The sequence below is a fragment of the Cyanistes caeruleus genome, chromosome 4 (genome assembly GCF_971803275.1).
Source record: "Cyanistes caeruleus chromosome 4, bCyaCae1.hap1.1, whole genome shotgun sequence".
NCBI classification, from domain to species: domain Eukaryota; kingdom Metazoa; phylum Chordata; class Aves; order Passeriformes; family Paridae; genus Cyanistes; species Cyanistes caeruleus.
In genome coordinates this window covers 65,010,854-65,032,961 of record NC_141704.1, presented here as the reverse complement: position 1 = coordinate 65,032,961, position 22,108 = coordinate 65,010,854, and the positions used below count along the sequence as shown (strand labels likewise).

The 22,108-nt window shown below is 44.3% G+C and overlaps 1 long non-coding RNA gene across 1 annotated transcript; it reads left to right on the top strand.

The window, feature by feature from the left end:
• Window positions 1–491: 491 nt before the first annotated feature.
• On the top strand, window positions 492–21,421 carry LOC147653711 (uncharacterized). The gene is made up of 4 exons (XR_015285748.1): window positions 492–1,135; window positions 15,961–16,033; window positions 16,402–19,016; window positions 20,038–21,421. It is a non-coding gene; the product is annotated as an uncharacterized LOC147653711 (long non-coding RNA).
• Window positions 21,422–22,108: the final 687 nt, after the last annotated feature.

Here is a 22,108-nt window from a genome sequence, read left to right as displayed (position 1 = left end):
GCTGGAGCAGCCGCGGAAAATTGCGACGGGGCGGCGTCGACGCCAGGGTGTTTGTCAGGCAGTCGAATTCACGCACCCACTGCCCGGGGTCCTTCTATTTTCCCGCCTTTTTGGCCGCCATCCTTGGAAGGACAAGCCGGCCACGACCTGGCAGCCATCTTCTGCGTGGCGTGACGTAACTTCCGCCCTTCCTCGCCGCCATCTTTGCTGTGGCTGAAGCCACTTCCGGCAGAGCGGCCATCTTTGTTATGGCACAAGTAAGGCCCCCGCTGCTTTCAGCGCGTCTGTCTAACTTACATGCCTGAACGAAAAACCTGCCGACGCCGACCGACTCCGAGCATTCCGCCCGATTTTCCGCCGCCTTTCCCGGGGCGAGGACGATGGCGGCGAGACTCAGCGGCTCCGTAGCTGGGTGGCGGCCGCGCCTGCGGCGGCAGGCATTGGAGTTAACGCCTCTGCCGCGGTCCTCCCGGCCAGCTCCGGCGGGGGGCGGGGGGGAGGCCCGACGCGGCTCGGTTCGGTTCGACTCTTTCCGGCCCGCTTCGGCTCGGCTCTTTCTGGCCCGCTTCGGCTCGGCTCGCCCCTGCTCGGCCCCGCTCGGCCAGGCCCCGCCCGGCTCGGAGCACAGCTGCAGTACCGCTCTGTGCCCACAATGCGGCAGCACTGCCGCAGAGCGCAGCCCGGGGTGGGCGGGGGGAGCCCCTGCAAGTGCAGAGAAGCGAGGCAAGAAACCACGTGTACAACCCCCTTCCATATGCTGCTACCTGTTTCCAGGCGACGACAAAGACCCATGAAGCAAATGCTTTTTCTTGGCCCATTTTGCTAAGCAAAGCTCTTCTGCAGCTCTTTAGTGCTTGCCAAACTCCAATGCGCGTGCTGCTGCTTCGATCGGATAAGAAGCACAGCCTTCTGACAGCAGCTTTCAGGTTGCTTCGTGCTCTTGCAAAGCCTGCTGGGGCACTGGGGCTCTCCATTGCAGGCAGTCTGGAGCTGCCATGCAAAGCCATCTCTCAAGGAGTCCCCAGGTCTCAGGTGCAACCTCAAGAAAATGACACAGCAACGTGTAGAAAACGTGAACTTTATTCACTTGACTACTTCTAAAATCTACAATCCAACGTTACTAGAAGACTATGGGGTAAGAATCTTAAGGCTAAGAAACTTCAATGCTTCAACTGTTTAGAACTGAACACTAAGGGAAAGGTCAACTTCTTGGGGGAAACGTGGTGGGGAATCGAACAACAACAGGGGTGTGGCTAACTTGTAAGGTGGGGAACGTCGCAGTGCCTGGGCTGGGCACTGGTCACCCGTTCCCCGTAAGGTTCTGTAGCTGGAGCGCGACGCTGGAGGTCAGAGCTGTGGGGAGGTGCGGAGTCTCCTGTCACTGCCCTCTTTTGCCGCCGTCTTGGTGGTTGGCCTCCTCGGCTGAGAGCTGTAGCGAAGGTGCAGCCGCATCAGGTCACGGTTTTGCCTGAGCAGCTGCATCAACTTGGTGGGACAGCCGAGTCTTCGATGGCGGCGGGGCCCCGCACGGCCCGAAGGGCTCTGGAGATTCCGCTGCAAGGCAAAGCACAGGGATCCCCATGGAAGAGGCAGAGAGGCAGAGCGGGGCTGGCACCTGTGGGGCTGCCTTTGGCCTGGGAGACAGAGACTCGGGCCCAGTTGGGCTGGGCTGGCCCGGGGAAGAGGCTGCAGCAGGCAGAGCTCTGCCGCCTCTGCTTGGTGCTGTCCATGGAGCTCAGCCCCTGGGCCACATTCCCCAGCCAGGAGCTCAGGCCCCTTCTGCCGCAGGGCATTGGCCAAAGGGTGCCCAAGAGGCCCTCAAGGTCTGCCCCATCCCACCTGCCCCTGACCGCCCACCCCCTGCCTCACCTCTCCCCAGCGTCTCTGAAATCTTCTTCCAAGGGCCCATCCCATGGCCATTCCTATGAGGAGCATGTCAATGAGCAGGAGTGTCCTGGACGCCCACCAGAGGAGCGCAGAGTCCTTCTCCTCCAGGTCGAAATCCTCCGGAACCAGAGGAGAGGCACCCGTGCTCCTCTCGGGTTTGCTCACAGGGTCGAGGGGATGGGCCAAGAGCAGCAGCACGTAAAGCTGCAGCAGCGCGGAGGAGCCGTGAGCAGCCATAGTGCTCTGCCAGCAGCACCGAGGCTCTGGGCGTCTCTCTGCGAGCAGCTGTGCCTGGGCTCTGGGGCGCAGCAACAGCTGGGGACAGTTGCCAGCCAGCGTGCCGTCCCCAGAGGCTGTGATGTCACAGAAGCACAGAACGCCCTGGCTGCAGAGAGCCCTGAGAGAATGTTGAGTCCAAGCTGGGAGCCATGGCGGCAAGTATGGCCAGCAGAGCGGGGCCCGAGCGCTGCGGCCTGGCTTGCCTTGCACCCGTGCCACAATGATGACTCCAGCAGCCCCTGTCAGGCCATTGCAGTATCTGATGGCCCACGCTGGGCACAAGTTCTTCCCAATGGCCAGCGTAAACCTCCCTTGGCCCAGCTTCCAAGCCTTGTTGGCATCTGCTCTCTCTTGTCCTTGCCCACCTGGCTGGCGCTGCCGTGTTGCTCGCTGGCCTGTCTGTGGGAGAAGAGGCTGTGCCAATGAGTGCTGCTCAACTTGGAGGCCATTCAAAGGAGGATTTGATTGTGCCTGCTGTGGGAAGAAGGAATATGCGTGCACATGGCCACTTCCCATAGGTTTTACCCCAGATTTTCATGAGCAGCTGTCCTAGTGAAAGTCAAGTCTGTTTTAGTGAGTATTTGAGGGCTTCCAGAGCACAGTGCCATCTCAGGGGAATTCTACTGGTTGAGTTCTACTGAGGCTTTGAGATGAGTTGCAAATCCTGAAAATGTTCTCCTTGCCCAGGTAGTAATTTCACAGTTTAGACTCTGGGGATATTGATTGCTCAGTGTTGAGGACCTCATGTAACTTTCAGCCCCAGAAACTTTCAACCTCCAGTGATTGTCCTTGAGACAAAACCATTTGAAATCTTTTTTTCTGTGGACAGGAATTGCTTCGGTGTTACTTCACATCATCCATTAAAAATTTGATGCCTGGAACAAGTCCCCAGTGCTGTGTGATTTCCTTGGTCGTGTTCCTTGGAATGGCTTCCCCCCCATTTTCTGAAGCTGGCCCCAGAAAGGTCATAGATGGGTGAGAAGTTCTGAAGGGTCAAGTGGTGCAGATCTTTGCCTCCTGTTTCGAGGTCTGTGGTGAGCTGTGAGTCCAAGAGCTGATTTGAAGTGATGGTGAAAACACAATTGAACCTTTTTGCAGCAGGGTGGATGGATAGAAGCAAAGCACAGCACGGCTGGCAGCAGCAAATGAATTAAAATGCATCCCTGGAATATGTTTCTTGGATTGTTCTTCTAGTATTGTGGTAGTAATTCTGATGTCTGAGTAGTGAACAAGCAACAAGTAGTGAACACGTGATTTGTAGTCAGTTTTCTATTTCTTATGTAGTGGAGAGTATGGATGCTAGCTTTGGAGCAGGCTGCAGAGAGCTGCAGAAACTGCAGGCCCCATGGCCTATCAGTCCTGCCCGAGAAGCTAGCCTGGGAATTCATAGGAGGATTTCAAAACAATCCTCAGAGACAGAAAACAACTGCCAGGTGCTGTTTGTCTGTCCTCTTGTTTTCCTTGCAGGAGAAAGTCAGGGGGGTGGTGAGCCCCGCTGACCAATGATGGTGATGTAGCACTTTACTAAGCAATAAGAGTTTCCTTTCTGTACTTTCCACGTATCTGTCTATTAGACAAGCCTAGAGTAATAAAGTAGAGAAGATTCTCCTGTTGTGACTCCCTTGAGAGTCCGTGTCGTTCTTTCCCACCGTTCCCAATCAGAACGACAGAGGAGATTTTTAAGAATTGTGTTTTTCTCTCCTGGTTGAGGAATGTGTTCTTCACGGGCTGAATCTTCATATCACTTTGTTTTTGTAGAAGAGCAGTTTCAGCAGCAGATGATTCTCCTTGCCCTCCTTTTCATTTTTCTTGTCTGTATTATTGCCTGGCAGGTTAACCTTTTCAAATTGCGTGCTGCAAAACGTTGCTACTAAGGATAGTTGGTGTCCAAACAGGTTCTTTTCTCGCTTGGATTTCAACTATTGCAGGATGAAAGGTTTCTAATGAAGCTACAGAATTGCATATCACTGGGACCTTGACTTCTTCCCTGCTTGGATCTAGATAAAGAGATTCTTGCCAATTGAACTGCTGACATATTATGTAGAGATCAGGAGTGGCCACCACAAGTGGTACTGAATTCTTGGAAATGTGGTGATTTTTGTTAGAAATGATTTTAGCTTCGACAGTGCAAGCTTATCATATCCATCTGCATTTGTGTTCTATTAATCATGGGGTTTTGTATTAAGCATGGGCTTCAGTTTGCTGTCTTTTTGTCACTTCTTCAAATACCAGTTTTCTACACCTGCTGGCTTGTTCCTTCTGACTTCAAATGGTATCTCTTGGGCACATAACTTCATCTTATTGTGAACAGCGCAAAGAACATGTTTTGGTCTGCCTTGATTTGATGGAGTGATTGCTGTGGAAGGACTGGGAGGTTTTGTGGTTTAAGGTGAAAGAAGTTCAGCAGCCTTGGCAAGTAAGTGTGCCAGTTTACAAGGTGAATCTACAGAAACCCCCGTGCTTCAGCTGCAATGTACAATCTCTGAGGCTGCTGCTGTCGGGGTGCCTTTGTTCTGTTGGTTTGGGAACCCATATTCTACACAGCATCATTTGTCAGAACTCCATTTCACTTGTACAGTCCCTCTGTTTTCCCACTTCTGAATGATGGTTTTCTCTGTGCCTTTAACATGGGGAATTCTGGGTGATAAAAATAATACATATTCCATAATGTTTTACGTTTCCTCTTGGAGTTTTTTCTAGTTTTCAAATAATTACCTTTTGTTTCTAGCTGGGGGCAAAATGCATTTGCAGTTTCAGTGGTTTTTTTCCCAATTTCTAATCTTACTTGGGCACTAGATAAGGGAGAAAAATGCCCTAGTTTCATGGAAAAGATTCTGTGTTATTCCATGCCTTGAAATGAATTAAAATACGGTTCTATTGCTCTCTGTTTCATTTCTTCACTTCATTTGGTAGAGTTTAGAAATCTCTTGCCATGAACTAGGTAGTGCAGAGTGCCTGCCTTGCTGTGTTGAACTCCTGGGTGAGCATGCCAGGCTTAGTTTAGAGATTTGCTTTTAAACATCCCTTATTCCTTGTGAAATCTATCATTTGGTTTGTTTGTAGTTGTGTTAGAAGATAAAGAGGAGGGGGATCACCCTGGAAAATTTGTCATCTGAACTGAATTTGTACCCTTTAGGCCATCAGTGACTGCTCCTTAGCTTTCTCAAGGCATGAAGGACACTGGGAGTTCCTCCCAGACTCTTCTTTTGGGACAGCAGTCCTTTCTCTTTGGCTCCATGAGATGCTCTGCACAGGAGTGCTTGAGCTCTGAAGGGCAGGGGCATTCCATGAGGGTGAATAATAAAGAACTCCTGTAGCCTGAACTGTTTCCAACTTAACCCAGCAGAAGGAATTGTTTCCCAATTCTGAGTCTAATGGTGCTGCTGACAAATTGTGCAGTTTCAGAGCAGCAGTGCAAGATGTGCAAGGGGCTTGTGTGGAGGGAGAGCAGCAGCTTGTAACACTGGACCTTTGTCCCGTGGGCAGCTGTGCGGTTTTAAGCGGGAATGTTCCGGAGGGGTGTGGAATTGAAGAAATGTTTGGAAGATTTGTAGGTTTGTTGCTGTAGGTGTGAAGGGTGGGGACAAGTCTTGTCCAGTGACGGAGCAATGATTAGGTAAGGTACTGGGAGAGCATCTGAGGATGGTGTTGCTGTTGCATGTGATTTTTCTGGAGGCCATCTGATGCACACAAGATTTGTTATGACTACCAGGATTGCAACTAAACAGAATGCAGTCATTTTTCTTGTAATTTAGTGCAGCATCTTTTGATCCGTGATGAGCTGAAGGCTCAGTGCACAAGGCTGAAAGGAAATGGCACGCTCTCAAGAGATTTTGGTCTTTGCGGCTTCATGAAGGTGGATAGGACATAATTCCTTCGCTCATTGGAGCTGCAGAGTTTAGTTTGATCTCCTCTGTTTCTAAGCAGTGCTAAAAGGTGTTCCTTCCCTCAATTTTGATGGCAGCAGAGAGTCAGCTAATGAATGTGGATCTAGGTAAGGTTTGTGGAACAAAATCAAACACAATTGTCTGAAAAGCTGTTAGACATGCCTACAGTCAGTGTCAACAGAGAAGGAAGAGGTTAAAATTCCATCTTAATTTTAGAGCTCTTCCTCTCTTCTGCCTGCTTTTCCCATAGTGCATATGGAACCAGCATAGTTCATTTGATCCCTACCCCTGAGTGCAGCAGCTCACCTGCTTTCTGCTGCCCGCCTTTGCTTTCTTGTCAGATGGAAACACTGAAATAGAAAAGGTGATGTGACTTAATTGACTTCATTCAAATGCCTTGGCAATTGAATTTCTGTCTCTTGGCTGGATACTCAGCATCTCTAAGTGCAGAATCCTCCCTGGCACTGTATATCCTCGCCTTCTCCCTGACACCACCACTCAAATATTTTCCTTTCATTGTAAAGTGAGTCAGATTTTACTTGGCTGGAATTCTGCAGTGCTGGGAATGAAGGCTTTTTCCTTCCTCATTTTTTTATAATGAATTTCTTTTTTATTCTATTCACACCTTCTGAGTGAGCCTTTCATAAGGGCTTCTGTATTTCACAGAGGCTACACCTATTTGGGCCTGAAGACTTTGATACAATTGTAATCACTTGGAAATGGAACCTGTTTGATTTGTATGGAAGGCAGCCATTCTCCCTGTTCCAAACTTCCTAAAATAGTTTATCCACGTTGAAAAAAAAAATACCTCTTGGAGATAGTGAAGACAGTGCATGATGGTGATTCCAGGGATGGATAAGAAGGACCATCACCTTCCTCACACCAGCAAACTTGAGACTAATAGTCAGGTCTGCAGTTCTAATTTTAATCCACAGTAATCTACAGACAATCCTTTATTATCTAAAAAAGCTGATACCGTTCAAGTTGGAAGCAAGCTGAAGTTGGAAGAGTTAGGTTTCTTCAAAGCTCTTGTTTCCAGCAGGATTGGAGAGCCTTTACCTTTTGTAACAGGAAGGTTTTAAATTTGTAATGCTGACCTTGCAAGTGGAACTTGGTGGCTCCATTGTTGCACTTGGAGCAGCCAGATGACCTCAAAGGAGAAGTGCATTGTTCTAACTTGTGTGGAAGCAGTGGCTTCAAATACCATCAGGAAGTGCTGGACTGGCAGGACATTGGATGGATGCTCTTAGGCCACAGAGCTGGAAATATCAGTTGTAGCCACATGGTAAGTCCATTTATGTAATTCCAAATCTGTTCCTCACACGATCTGTGCTCCTCTATTCCGTATCAGCTTGGTGAGGAGGTAGATGAGACTGTTGGGGGAAAGAAACACTTAAATTTAAAGCAGAGTAACTGTTCCATTATAAATGCTGAAGATAAACCTGTGAGGCTACCAAAGAAATCTTTCTTTGGCTTCCAGTTAATAACTTCAAATGGATAACAAATCTATGCTGTATAATCTGCTTTGAATGGATTTCCTTTGGAACGTGTGCTTCTTCCTGAATGACAGAACTGCAATATTTTCACACTTGCAGTTTCACCCTCAAATGGCCACAGGAAATGCAGCAGCTTCTGTTTTCTGTTGCTTCTGTTTGTTAATGCTTCAAGGTGTTGCTCTGTATTTGTCCCCAGCTGTCATGACCTTAGAAAGAGAATGTTCTAAAGATAGGAGTAAAAAAGCCAGAGAGCTCCTCCTTGCAGCAGACACGGGCAGCATTGGATCCTAATAGTTTTTGCAAGGCATCCTGATGGGGAGAGGCAGATGTCAAGAATGGCAACTTCAGCAGGTGTGTGGCTGCTTCGTAGCTTGGGCTGGATTCAGGAAGGGCAGTGTTCCAGAGAGCAAAGTCAAGAGTTTGAATCAAGTAAGTGTGAGGTGCCCAGAAAGGCAGGGCCCACACTGCTCATGTGTGTCGGGGGAAGGTGAGAATCAGGCCCATCTGCTCCTAGAAATGCAGGTTCCATCTTTAGCAGCCAAAGGCTATGCAAATAAATGGCTTCTATGTATTGGAGAGCATAGAGCATGAAGTTAGTGTTTCATGCAGTTGTTTGAAGGCAATATGGGATTCCAGAGCTTAGTGTTTGAATTGCAACTTGAATTTCCTTCTTTGCTGTTATTTAGACTGCTCTGAAGTAGTCATGAGAAGCAAAAATGAAAGGCAATGTTGTTTGATGGGGACTGTGGTAGGGCTTTCTTGCCAGATTTGAAATGGCTTGAATTGATTAAAATCTCCAGGTGAGGGGAAGGTTGTATCCATTCCTCTCTCTTATTAAAGCAAATTTTCCAAGAGGGATGTAAAATTGCAGTTGAGGGTTGGGGTGGTTTTTTCTTTTTTCCCTTCTTTCATGTGCAACCTAACAACTCCAATTTCGCAGGCCTATTTAACATTTGATCCCTAAAAGTCAGTCCTTTGCTTTGTATTTTGGGCACTTGTTCATCTTGGGGAATTTGTCATCTTCTCAGGGCATTGAAGGTCAACCAAATGCTGCAGGTTTCATTCTTCCTTTCATATGGTCTATGTCCTGGGGTTTGACTCTTAAGCAGAGCTATTTTTTTATTTTGCAGCCTAGCAGTTGTACGGTGGGGCTGTGTGCAGGTGAATTGACTTGAGAACGATGGGTAAATCAGCTCCTGGGAAGATGTGCACTGCCTGGCCCCGATGCTTCAGCATGCTTGAGGTCAGCTTGGCTGTCTCTGACTGTCTAATAATAATGCAGAATGATAGAATTAAGTATTCATTGTAATTGGTGATCAATAAGATTTGTTTTCAGCTAAATCTGCGTGCTAGTTTCTAAAGCACTCCAGTCTGTTTCATCAATGACCTTTGTGATTTTAGCTTAAGCTTTCCAGTTTCTGCTGTTGTTATTTTTTGCCCTGTCGCTGTGAGAGGAAGGGATGATGGCTGGAGGTTTGGCAGTCAGCGAGGGCCTGGCCACCACTGCAGTTCTGTACACTCAGCCTTGGAGATGTGATCAGGAATGTGCTGTTAGTTGCCAGTTTTGTATTGCAAAGACTGAGCATGCTGCCATCACTGTGTTTGATGAGTGAGTTTTCATTGGTTTGGTCCAACTCCAAAGCAGCCTTAATTTGAAGGTGGAATTCTTTGTGGATGAGGCTGTGAAGAATATGGTGTTTATACTCCCATCCTACGGGCAGTACGGTAGAACAACTCCTAACTGATTTGGTAATAAAGACCTAGTTTTTCTTCACTAAACCTGCCCTAGCCAAATTCATCAGCTGGTGATAGCTATCTCTGGAGTGGGAGTTCTTTATTGAGTTGATTGACAATTTAATATACTTTGTCAAGCTGTGTTGTTTAGTTTCTGTTGATCCAGAGACACCTGAGGCTCCTTTTGCTTCCTAAGGGATTAAAGTAGCAAGCACTTAGAATGAGATATTGGGAAGATGGGTGCAGGAGACTTTGTAATTTACTATGGAAAAACATAATAATGATGATGAATATTTCAGGTGGAAACGATAGCATTTCACTATATACTATGTGAAATGCTTTTATGTGGTTTTTTTCATTTCTCTTTTATTTTTTAATCCTGGATAAATTAAATGAGGCTTTTGGGGAAAGCATGAGCTGGAATTTCTATTGAGGTTGATAACCTCTGATTCTGCTCTCGTTTGTCTGTCTGCTGGAACTTGTAGCAAACTAGCTATGTCCAAGTTTAATTGTGTAATAATTATTTTTCAAATTGAGCCTTTCTCACTTGGTGCTGATGTATTTGGGGGAGGGAGGGGAATGGAGAGTAAAGAGCTCCTTTCATGAATACAATTTTAATTTCATCTTGCTGATTTGAGCCTTTCCAAGATTCAAGTGAGCATTGGATCAGGTTGGAACTGAGGGGATGACTCATGACTCTGGCATAAAAACTACATTGCATTCCACATATTGGGAGTTTTCTGTTGCCCACAAGAAAGTTCAGGAAAAAAAAGAAAAATATAGAAATGGGTTTCAAATTTCCTGTGCTATTTTCAGTTGACTCCTCTTTCTGGAGATGCTTTAGCAAGTGTAGGACATCTGAAAAACTTGGAACTGCAACTTTCTTGTTGAGGCTCTGATGAACATTGCTTCTGTCATCAAGTTCTTGTGTTCATACTTTGAACTTAGCTGAGTAATGTTGGTATCAGCAGACTCTACTAAAGCCATGCCTTCCTAATTAATAATGCATTCTTAATAAAAAAAAAAAAAATCTATTTCTTCATGTATTTAATTACCTAGTGAGTGTAAGACTGAATGAAGTTAATACCGTGCAGATTTCAAGCAAAACGCTGCTTTTTAATGTGCTTCAGTATAGGCTATGCACAAGTCAATAGACATGATTTTTAAGCTTCAGTTACCTTTCATTACCCTGTGCATATTCAAATTCAGATTGATGAATGCTGAACCAAAAGCAGACATCATAGAGTTAATTGAAGTTCTTTAAATTCAGAGGCAAACTATTTTCATAGCTTTGTTTTGAGGGTGGGTTGCTTTTGATGTCTGGGGTTTTTTTGGCTAAGGCAATGGCAAACATTTATTTATCCTGCTCCCTCCCCATTTTCCACCATCGTTGTTGCCAGTGATGCCTGCAGTGCTCAGTGGTCAATGACCCTCAGCCAGGGTGAGCTGCAGGAGCCTTACAGACGGGCCTGTTCTTTCTCCCAGTGCTAGAACAAGTGCAACAGCACAGTGCCATTTTGCTAAAAGCTAATATTTTTCCCAGCAGCTTCTTCTCCAGGCAGAATGAAATGCTTTCTTCAAGAGCAACCACATCTTTTCTCTGCCTGAAAGGTTGTGTTTGTTTGGGGTTTTTTCTCTTGCTTTAGGTGAGAGATAAAAAAAAAATGAAGAGGAAAGCCCAAGGAAATGCCAAAAGTACCACCTGGTAGTAATTTTGTGTGAGTGTCTCCATTTACACTTCAAACTTGCTCTTGGAGAACTTGGAGCTGCATTTAAAATGTATTTTGGTAGGTGGTCAGCTGCTGACTATCTGCATTTCTTCTTCCATTTCTTTTCTGTGCTTGTTTGGTATTGCTGCTGAATGTCCCCAAAGAGTAAAGTGGTGTGGAAGAGTTGAGGAAGCAGCTTTTGAAATTCTAAAGCTGATGTGTAGGTTTTGTTCCTCTTGGATTTTTAAAAGCAGGTATGTCATCCAAGTTAACTTTCTTAAGCAAGTAACAAGATTGTCGTCCTTCCACTGATGCTCTGTATTTTAACAGAGGTATTTGATGGTGCTGGAAAGGAGCAAGATGCAGAATGAGTTTGAGAGAAGTGATTTAAAGTGGGAGCACAGATGGTTGATTCCTAAAAATCAAAAAACGGATGTTTTGTTTTGTAGGAAAATGAAATCTAATCCTATTTGAGGGTCAACAGGATAAATACAAAGAACTAAATACAGATGTAGATACATATATACATATATGCGTATATATATATATATATATATGTATAACCCCGCCCCCCGAAATCTATGAAGCAGGACTGATTGGTGCCATAGCCCAGGCAGCCTGTGGATCTAATTGCCTGCCTGTATTCAGCCCTTGCCTGGATGCCAGGGGAGACGTCTCTGGATTTGTCTCCAGACAGCTTTCCAGGGATGATCCTGCTCCTTTCCTGGTGCCCCAGAGTGCTGCAAGCCCCCCGTCCTGGGGCCATGGTGATGCCTGCCGGGGCCTTTAGGGTCCCCCCTAAAGGGCAGACAGGGTTTGACTGCAAGCTTCCTTGGAAGCTGGAGGCAGGTGAATATTGGCCACCTTCTTCTTTCCCGCTGCCCTCCGTGCTCTTGCAAAGCCTGCTGGGGCACGGGGGCTCTCCATTGCAGGCAGTCTGGAGCTGCCATGCAAAGCCATCTCTCAAGGAGTCCCCAGGTCTCAGGTGCAACCTCAAGAAAATGACACAGCAACGTGTAGAAAACGTGAACTTTATTCACTTGACTACTTCTAAAATCTACAATCCAACGTTACTAGAAGACTATGGGGTAAGAATCTTAAGGCTAAGAAACTTCAATGCTTCAACTGTTTAGAACTGAACACTAAGGGAAAGGTCAACTTCTTGGGGGAAACGTGGTGGGGAATCGAACAACAACAGGGGTGTGGCTAACTTGTAAGGTGGGGAACGTCGCAGTGCCTGGGCTGGGCACTGGTCACCCGTTCCCCGTAAGGTTCTGTAGCTGGAGCGCGACGCTGGAGGTCAGAGCTGTGGGGAGGTGCGGAGTCTCCTGTCACTGCCCTCTTTTGCCGCCATCTTGGTGGTTGGTTGAGGGCTGTCGCGAAGGAGCAGCCGCATCAGGTCGCGGTTGTCCATCAGCAGCTGCATCAGCTCCGTGGGACAGCCCTGTCTTCGATGGCGGCGGGGCCCCGCACGGCCCGAAGGGCTCTGGAGATTCCGCTGCAAGGCAAAGCACAGGGATCCCCATGGAAGAGGCAGAGGGGCAGAGCGGGGCCGGCACCTGTGGGGCTGCCTTTGGCCTGGGAGACAGAGACTCGGGCCCAGTTGGGCTGGGCTGGCCCGGGGAAGAGGCTGCAGCAGGCAGAGCTCTGCCGCCTCTGCTTGGTGCTGTCCATGGAGCTCAGCCCCTGGGCCGCATTCCCCAGCCAGGAGCTCAGGCCCCTTCTGCCGCAGGGCATTGGCCAAAGGGTGCCCAAGAGGCCCTCAAGGTCTGCCCCATCCCGCCTGCCTGACCCCCCACCCCCCTCCTCACCTCTCGCCAGCGTCTCTGAATTCTTTTTCCGAGCGACCATCCCATGGCCATTCCTATGATGAGCAGGTCGATGAGCAGGAATGTCCTGGCCGCCCACCGGATGCGCTCAGGGTCCGACTCGTCCAGATGACAATCCTCCAGAAGCAGAGGAGAGGCATCCGTGCTGCGCTCAGGTTTGCTCACAGGGTCGAGGGGATGAGCCAAGAGCAGCAGCACGTAAAGCTGCAGCAGCGCGGAGGAGCCGTGAGCAGCCATAGTGCTCTGCCAGCAGCACCGAGGCTCTGGGCGTCTCTCTGCGAGCAGCTGTGCCTGGGCACTGGGGCGCAGCAACAGCTGGGGACAGTTGCCAGCCAGCGTGCCGTCCCCAGAGGCTGTGATGTCACAGAAGCACAGAACGCCCTGGCTGCAGAGAGCCCTGAGAGAATGTTGAGTCCAAGCTGGGAGCCATGGCGGCAAGCATGGCCAGCAGAGCGGGGCCCGAGCGCTGCGGCCTGGCTTGCCTTGCACCCGTGCCACAATGATGACTCCAGCAGCCCCTGTCAGGCCATTGCAGTATCTGATGGCCCACGCTGGGCACAAGTTCTTCCCAATGGCCAGCGTAAACCTCCCTTGGCCCAGCTTCCAAGCCTTGTTGGCATCTGCTCTCTCTTGTCCTTGCCCACCTGGCTGGCGCTGCCGTGTTGCTCGCTGGCCTGTCTGTGGGAGAAGAGGCTGTGCCAATGAGTGCTGCTCAACTTGGAGGCCATTCAAAGGAGGATTTGATTGTGCCTGCTGTGGGAAGAAGGAATATGCGTGCACATGGCCACTTCCCATAGGTTTTACCCCAGATTTTCATGAGCAGCTGTCCTAGTGAAAGTCAAGTCTGTTTTAGTGAGTATTTGAGGGCTTCCAGAGCACAGTGCCATCTCAGGGGAATTCTACTGGTTGAGTTCTACTGAGGCTTTGAGATGAGTTGCAAATCCTGAAAATGTTCTCCTTGCCCAGGTAGTAATTTCACAGTTTAGACTCTGGGGATATTGATTGCTCAGTGTTGAGGACCTCATGTAACTTTCAGCCCCAGAAACTTTCAACCTCCAGTGATTGTCCTTGAGACAAAACCATTTGAAATCTTTTTTTCTGTGGACAGGAATTGCTTCGGTGTTACTTCACATCATCCATTAAAAATTTGATGCCTGGAACAAATCCCGAGTGCTGTGTGATTTCCTTGGTCGTGTTCTTTGGAATGGCTTCCCCCTCATTTTGTGAAGCTGGCCCCAGAAAGGTCATAGATGGGTGAGAAGTTCTGAAAGGCCAAGTGGTGCAGATCTTTGCCACCTGTTTCGAGGTCTGCGGTGAGCTGTGAGTCCAAGAGCTGATCTGACGTGATGGTGAAAACACAGTTGTCGTGGTTTTAAAGCAGTAACTGAAAAAATACTAGAAAACTTACTTATTTCTTGCTGTGAGATATGGATTAGAGCAAGAGCAAAACAGGCTTAAAACTTAAAAGGAATAAAGAAAGTTTATTCACAAAACTACAAGAATAAGAACACCAGAATAAACTTTCAGAAAACCCTTTTATCCCGCACTACCCAGCATTCCCTTGTTCACATGACAAGATAGAGACAAAAGACTTTGGAACTTTGGTGTTTAAAACAGTCCCAATTCTTGCTAGAGTCTCTTTATCAGTGTTTGTATAGAAACAGAAATCTTCTTCTGCTAATCTATGGAGTTTCTCACAAGAAAAATATTTCTGTTATAGTTTTCTATTTGTTTGATGCCAGCTGCCCGGAAATCTGCCATGAGTTCACTCCTCCCATTTCACATCACTCTGAGGTGTGTATGGGCCATGAGTCCTCTTCATCTGTCTCTGTGAGCTTCGCAGGAAAACAGTTTTCTCATTGCCCTCAAGGCCTCAAATCTTCACTCCACTCTGTTCCAGCGCCTCACTGTATCACAATTACTCTACTTTTTACTCAAAATCCACACTTTGAACACTCCATGCTTCCCAATATACTCTGTCATGAATTAAAGGAGTTTTTTTCAGAACATGGTTGTCCATCTCCATAGCTTTAAGAGAAAAATATTTCAGCTTATAAAGCATCTCCTTATTCTCTCTTCCCTATCTAAAACTTAAGCCTTGTTTTTGTCCTATATTTTTCTAATACTAAAAAAAAAAAAATCTGTGTTTTTCTAAAAGTGAAAAAAAAAAATAAAAAAATAAAGTAAAGAGTAGAAACAGAATAATATTTCTGAGAGGCAGGACATTTTTTAGTTTGTGTTGTCCGATGGAACAACAGCCACTTGAAGAAATTCCATATAGTAGAACATGTCACATTTGTCAATTTTAACCTGAAATTTATTAACAGGAATGTCTGTACTACGAACATGTGTTAAGTATAGGAATATATTGCATGTTTTCCTACTTGTAAGAAGTAAATTTCTGTCTTTACAAGCTAACACCATTAATTTCAGCTCTTAGTTATTCCCATTGCATATTCTTTTAAACAGACTTAATCAGACAAATTTTGTGTTATTTAGCAAGTAATGCTTGGTTATTACTACAAGTTCTTGAAGTCATAACACTTAAAATTGCAGTACATATATATTATTCTTACTATGATGATGTGAGTTGGCTGCTAGTCATTTAACTATATATAAGGTCTTACTATTTCTTAGTGCAATTACTTAAAATAAGTGTCTTGGAAATTGTTTTTATTTTTAGATTTAAAACTGTTCTTACTAAAGTTGATTTGTTAAAGATTGGACAATGTATATTTAATAATTAATGTTCCCCAGTGATATTTATTGTCAGTCAGGATTCACTTTACAGTCAATAAATAACCTAAAAAATCTGAATTTTGTAGCCAGTTTTGTCTAATTCTTAGAGCAATGCTTTGGGAAATTGGAGATATATATATATGAATATAAATATGTATATCTGCTATATACCTTTTTTATGATGGTTTTGTCCTACTACTGCAAATGTTTCTTTTTATTTGTTTTTTCCTAACATACATAAAATTTTCTTAACCATATTTAAAGCTACCAGCTTGTTATTCTGACAAAACCCTGTGAGAATAAATTATTTTTATTAATACTCTACATGTCAAAACCTTGCAGTCAGTCAAATAACAGAAGGAGTGTTCATTGTCTCTCTCCCCCACTGATGCTGTTCTAGGAGTTGGAGTTAGAAGATTCAGACATCAAGTGAAACAGTGAAAGATGATAAGAAAACACTTGATTCTCACAAGGTATTTCCTACTAAAAGAGATTGTTTTGCAGTTTTGTTTGCTCTTGACACTATTTTGAGTAAATGTGAATTCCTAAGACATGCTCAAGGCAATTAAATATTTATGCTCCCCAAACTCAATTTTTAAGCAACATTTTCTGTTTACAAGAATCAGGTTTGCTTTGGTTTTATCTCTTTTCTTTCAGGTTACAAGACAGATTTTTTTATTATTATTTTCATTGGGGGAAAAAGATATGTATTTATAGTGTTTGTGAAGACTTTGCTCAGCTGAAAAAAGTAATAGGTAACATGAGTATAACATTGTGTTCTTCCATATTTCTATTTTTAAGTCCTATTACATGTGATATTTTCCATTTTGCCTTCTATTAGGCCTGAAATTGGAAACTATTTAAAACCTAACAAACCCCGGAGTTTATCCCTGTTCTTTGAATAGCAACAGAAGTATGGCTGTCATGGTTTGACACATCAATGAAGAACAGCCTCTGCTCTGCAGCAGGTACTCAAGTGGAACTTTTGCAAGTGGGCTCTCATCAGGAGTGAAACACTGGCTGCTGACTCTGCTGCTTTTGGTCACAGACTGCTGCCTTTATGAACCAGGTTTGTCCTTCTGCCTCTTTTGTGTTTTATATAGACTTGATTACAAATGAGGCACTTGTCCTCTTAACCTGGGAGTTGCAGCAGGTCAGCAGCAGCAGGAGTTACTGGCTGCTTCCCATCAGCTGACTCCTTTTAGCCAACCCTTCCCATTTCCTGCGCCAATCCGATTTTTCCAAGCAATTAGGAAGAAAACTAAACCATAACTTTTACAAAATCACTTTAGGGAAGATGTTGCTTAATTGTTTGCTTCATTCAAATGAACACTTCTAACATTCACTTCTCTGAGTAAGAATGCCTTTTATGAGAAGCTGCTAAAAATAGGAATTTGAGAGCAGGGATGTTAAAAGTAGGGCCAGAGAGGAGCAAATTTGTCGCAGGGCAAGTTCTGTTTGCACTGAGGGAGTACTATCAATTTTGTCTCTGTCCTGTCTTTCACTGGTCCTGAAACAACAGTGCCTGCTTGAACAAACCTGCTCCTCAGGAGTGATTGGATCTGGTGCTCTGGGTGTTAGCAGCTGCAGTGCTGAACCACAGGCAGACATGAGATCTGACTGGATCACCCTTGCTAACATTTTCATGTAGAACCCATAACTCACTTGATCAGCAACACTTGCTTGAATGCTGCCTTTTGCCTTGGCTCTTCCCACTAAATAGTTCTTGAGCTGGGAAGTGGTCCTGATCTAAGAATCTGCAGTAATCTTTAATTCTGCCTTTATAACTCAGGAAACCACAGTAACCTTCATTTTAGAATGTGAACATTTTTTGGACAAACACTGAATTGTAGCTTCATTGACATGAGCTAAAGTAAGCTCTTTCAGTGGTCCTAGAGTGGTAGCTGTAAAAGGCAATCAGAGTGAAGATCCTGAATAATTTTCTTTTCCAGCCAGGTTTTAATGTATTTCCCCTGCAAATCAATTCATGTATCATAGAGCTCAATTACCTGCCCATAAAATGAGAGTTGTTGCTCAGAACTGTGGAATTAGGGTAACAAGAACTGTAATGATACACTAGATAAACACTGTTGCAATACTCTCTCAGCCCTGTTAGGGTATTTTAAATTTGCAGCAGATCTCAGTAAGGATGAGAAAATGCTGAGCTACATAAAAATGATGGAGACTGGAGGAGAAATTAGCCTTGCAGTGTTCTACAGTCCCAACATTTCCAACCACCACACCTGGTAGTGAAAATGCTGGTTTGTATTTGAAAAAAAGGAACTGCAATCAATCAAATGCACTGCCAAGTATAAATTAATTTCTGTAAGTCAAGTCCCTTAGGAACAATTCCTTAATAAAAGATCTGTTTCAAATCTCCTAAGTCTTCTAAAACCAACCCCAACAAAACACAGAAAACATAGTGTCTTTATTTGACCTGTCCTAGACTTCATTTATTTATTTACAGTCTGAAGGATGAGTCAAGTACCTGCAGTGGTGCCTTTAGCAATGCAAAACAAAATATTTTGAATATTCTTATTTAGCGTTCCAGTTTTAATGAGCTTGGAGCATAGTGAAGGAGATCAGATGTTTGCAGGTTCTGGATGAGGGTAGAAATAATTAAAAAGCATCTTGAAAGTAACATCATATTTTTGTCAGCCATCTCTTCAGGGACTACTTTAAATCCCAGAATGTTCAAGAGCCATCATCACTGTACAAACAGAAGCTCCAACTGAACGAAACCAGAAGAAGTGGATATGGCAAATTCTCTGGTCCAAGTGGTGATATTAATCTGGTGAGGCTCTGGATTCCCATTTCAGACATACTATCACAGCTTAAATATAGGAAAAAATTGGGATTTTACTTTGCTGTGGTCTCTTTTTGTTTTGCAAAATATGTGATAGTTAATATATGAGTAAAATCTTGTATAAAAACAGGTTTGTTTTTTGGTTTTTTTTCTAACAAATAGCCAAATGCATATTACCTGCCTTGCTGGAAAATAATTGAGGTCTTCCTCTAAGAAATTTTTTCTCAGAGTGCCTTTCTTTGTGATTTGTGTTCTTATCTTAGGAAGATACAGGAGTTGCTCATTTTAATGCTGTCCAGCAGACTATTCCATGCTTTCTCAGCTGTTTGGATCTGCAGTTCAGGATTGGACCAAGAAAAATGGTGATGGGATGAAATTATTTTTATTCTTAAATGAGGACAATTCCATTTTTAAACATACACATGTGCTTCCAATGCTTTCAGTAGTCAAGGATGAAATTTTGAACAGACATGAATTCCTCAGTCTTTGTTTCTTTTTCCCTGAAGGATGGAATTTGGACTTTGCCCACCAGTGCAGTCCTTGCTATGGGCAGATGTTTCTTCTGTTCTTCTTACCAGCAGTAGGAGTGGTTGGACACTGAACCTCAAAGAAGAGGGAGCTAACATCCCTTACCTGGATAAGTCCCACAGGTAAGCACCTTGGAGAAGTTCTTCAACCAAAACCAGTTCCTGTAAGGCTTTCCAGCCCTTGACAGGAAATAAGCTGATTCCTGCAGGCTGCAACATGAAGACTTCCAGACTGAAGTGAGCATCCTGCTATAAGGAAGGATTTGGGAGTAGTGAGTCATCATTTGTATGGGAAATTAATCTGTGATTTTTATTTATTGTTTTTTTTCATTTGAAGTAACATCACATCATCATAGAGAGACATTGTCTGTCATTTCTGGTGTGGATACCTGAATAACTCAGCTAGACAGGTAGCATGATAAGGTAATACAATGCAGATATTGAAAGGAATTTTTTGGATGATTTTTTTGTTAGTTCAAGCTGCAGTCCCTGATTTATTCAGGCTTTGAAGTACCATGCAAGCCTTTCCCACAGAAGAAATTCTGTTTTATGTAAATAATGCACTGTGCAGTAAACTAGAAGAAAGCAGGGAGCATAGAGCATGAAGTTAGTGTTTCATGCAGGTGTTTGAAGGCAATGTGGGATTCCAGAGCTTAGTGTTTGAATTGCAACTTGAATTTCCTTCTTTGCTGTTATTTAGACTGCTCTGAAGTAGTCATGAGAAGCAAAAATGAAAGGCAATGTTGTTTGATGGGGACTGTGGTAGGGCTTTCTTGCCAGATTTGAAATGGCTTGAATTGATTAAAATCTCCAGGTGAGGGGAAGGTTGTATCCATTCCTCTCTCTTATTAAAGCAAATTTTCCAAGAGGGATGTAAAATTGCAGTTGAGGGTTGGGGTGGTTTTTTCTTTTTTCCCTTCTTTCATGTGCAACCTAACAACTCCAATTTCGCAGGCCTATTTAACATTTGATCCCTAAAAGTCAGTCCTTTGCTTTGTATTTTGGGCACTTGTTCATCTTGGGAAATTTGTCATCTTCTCAGGGCATTGAAGGTCAACCAAATGCTGCAGGTTTCATTCTTCCTTTCATATGGTCTATGTCCTGGGGTTTGACTCTTAAGCAGAGCTATTTTTTTATTTTGCAGCCTAGCAGTTGTACGGTGGGGCTGTGTGCAGGTGAATTCACTTGAGAACGATGGGTAAATCAGCTCCTGGGAAGATGTGCACTGCTTGGCCCCGATGCTTCAGCATGCTTGAGGTCAGCTTGGCTGTCTCTGACTGTCTAATAATAATGCAGAATGATAGAATTAAGTATTCATTGTAATTGGTGATCAATAAGATTTGTTTTCAGCTAAATCTGCGTGCTAGTTTCTAAAGCACTCCAGTCTGTTTCATCAATGACCTTTGTGATTTTAGCTTAAGCTTTCTAGTTTCTGCTGTTGTTATTTTCTGCCCTGTCGCTGTGAGAGGAAGGGATGATGGCTGGAGGTTTGGCAGTCAGCGAGGGCCTGGCCACCACTGCAGTTCTGTACACTCAGCCTTGGAGATGTGATCAGGAATGTGCTGTTAGTTGCCAGTTTTGTATTGCAAAGACTGAGCATGCTGCCATCACTGTGTTTGATGAGTGAGTTTTCATTGGTTTGGTCCAACTCCAAAGCAGCCTTAATTTGAAGGTGGAATTCTTTGTGGATGAGGCTGTGAAGAATATGGTGTTTGTACTCCCATCCTACGGGCAGTACGGTAGAACAACTCCTAACTGATTTGGTAATAAAGACCTAGTTTTTCTTCACTAAACCTGCCCTAGCCAAATTCATCAGCTGGTGATAGCTATCTCTGGAGTGGGAGTTCTTTATTGAGTTGATTGACAATTTGATATACTTTGTCAAGCTGTGTTGTTTAGTTTCTGTTGATCCAGAGACACCTGAGGCTCCTTTTGCTTCCTAAGGGATTAAAGAAGCAAGCACTTAGAATGAGATATTGGGAAGATGGGTGCAGGAGACTTTGTAATTTAGTATGGAAAAACATAATAATGATGATGAATATTTCAGGTGGAAATGATAGTATTTCACTATATACTATGTGAAATGCTTTTATGTGATTTTTTTTTCATTTCTCTTTTATTTTTTAATCCTGGATAAATTAAATGAGGCTTTTGGGGAAAGCATGAGCTGGAATTTCTATTGAGGTTGATAACCTCTGATTCTGCTCTTGTTTGTCTGTCTGCTGGAACTTGTAGCAAACTAGCTATGTCCAAGTTTAATTGTGTAATAATTATCTTTCAAATCGAGCCTTTCTCACTTGGTGCTGATGTATTTGGGGGAGGGAGGGGAATGGAGAGTAAAGAGCTCCTTTCATGAATACAATTTTAATTTCATCTTGCTGATTTGAGCCTTTCCAAGATTCAAGTGAGCATTGGATCAGGTTGAAACTGAGGGGATGACTCATGACTCTGGCATAAAAACTACATTGCATTCCACATATTGGGAGTTTTCTGTTGCCCACAAGAAAGTTCAGGAAAAAAAAGAAAAATATAGAAATGGGTTTCAAATTTCCTGTGCTATTTTCAGTTGACTCCTCTTTCTGGAGGTGCCTTAGCAAGTGTAGGACATCTGAAAAACTTGGAACTGCAACTTTCTTGTTGAGGCTCTGATGAACATTGCTTCTGTCATCAAGTTCTTGTGTTCATACTTTGAACTTAGCTGAGTAATGTTGGTATCAGCAGACTCTGCTAAAGCCATGCCTTCCTAATTAATAATGCATTCTTAATAAAAAAAATAAAAATCTATTTCTTCATGTATTTAATTACCTAGTGAGTGTAAGACTGAATGAAGTTAATACCGTGCAGATTTCAAGCAAAACGCTGCTTTTTAATGTGCTTCAGTATAGGCTATGCACAAGTCAATAGACATGATTTTTAAGCCTCAGTTACCTTTCATTACCCTGTGCATATTCAAATTCAGATTGATGAATGCTGAACCAAAAGCAGACATCATAGAGTTAATTGAAGTTCTTTAAATTCAGAGGCAAACTATTTTCATAGCTTTGTTTTGAGGGTGGGTTGCTTTTGATGTCTGGGGGTTTTTTGGCTAAGGCAATGGCAAACATTTATTTATCCTGCTCCCTCCCCATTTTCCACCATCGTTGTTGCCAGTGATGCCTGCAGTGCTCAGTGGTCAATGACCCTCAGCCAGGGTGAGCTGCAGGAGCCTTACAGAC